This window comes from Galeopterus variegatus, unplaced genomic scaffold (genome assembly GCF_000696425.1).
Source record: "Galeopterus variegatus unplaced genomic scaffold, G_variegatus-3.0.2 Scaffold20531, whole genome shotgun sequence".
In the NCBI taxonomy this organism is placed as follows: domain Eukaryota; kingdom Metazoa; phylum Chordata; class Mammalia; order Dermoptera; family Cynocephalidae; genus Galeopterus; species Galeopterus variegatus.
In genome coordinates, this window is record NW_007746642.1 from 1,525 (window position 1) to 2,576 (window position 1,052).

The window sequence follows — 1,052 nt, forward strand, 5'->3', positions numbered from 1 at the left end:
ATACCATGCAAAATCACGGGGCTGGGCAAGCTAGCAGAGGTTCCAACAGCAAAGATAAGGGGCATATCCAGAGGTCTAGTGGGTGAAACAGACAGAAGGAGCAGAGGATGAGGAGTGCAAATGCCAACAGGAAGAGTGAGATAAAGGCTACACTCCAGCCCTGCAGGTGATTCAGTGGGATATCAATATGAGATAGGAGCCAGAGTTAAAAATGATACTTCAAATTTAATATTTTAAGTCATATTATATACTAAAAGGGCTGCCCTCAGAATATAAAATGGAATTAACTTCGAGTAGATTTCTAAACGTGCTTGGCCTCTAAAGGTTAGAAAGAAGCAGGTATTAGAAAAAAGATATGTATATAGGGCCGGCCCGTGGCTCACTCAGGAGAGTGCGGCGCTGGGAGCAGCAGAGGAACTCCCGCTGCGGGTTCGGATCCTATATAGTGAGGGCCGGTGTGCTCACGGGCTGAGAGCGCTTCAGGCGAGAGCAAGCCAGGGGTTACGATCCCCTTACCCGTCACAACAACAACAACAACAAAAACAAACAAAGAAACAAACAAAGGGTTTCTTCTTCTCAGGGTTATTCTTTTTTTTTTTTTTTTTCTCGACCGGTAAGTGGATTGCAACACTTTGCTTGGTGTCGATCGCACCGTGCTCAAACGGCCATCCCTATACGGGATCCGAACCCAGGGCAGGTGGCCCGCAGCGGAGCGCCGCACTGTCCCAAGTGAGCCATGGGGTACGCTGCACAGGATTATTCATAGCCCCTTCTAGCAGTATGGTGGCACAGTGTCTATAGAAGATTTTGTTTCATCCCCCTCCCTGGTTGTGTGTGTGTGTGTGTGTGTGTGTGTGTGTGTGTGTGTGTGTGTTTGTGTGTGTGTGTGTGAATCTATGTATTTATTTTTAGCTCCTACCAATAAGTGAGAACGTGATATTTCTCTTTCTGTGCCTGACTTGGGGGAAGAAGACATAACAATTACAATGCATTGAAATTGATACCCCGAGAGATCAGAAAGGACACTGTTGGGTGGGAGGGGGAGAGGGAGG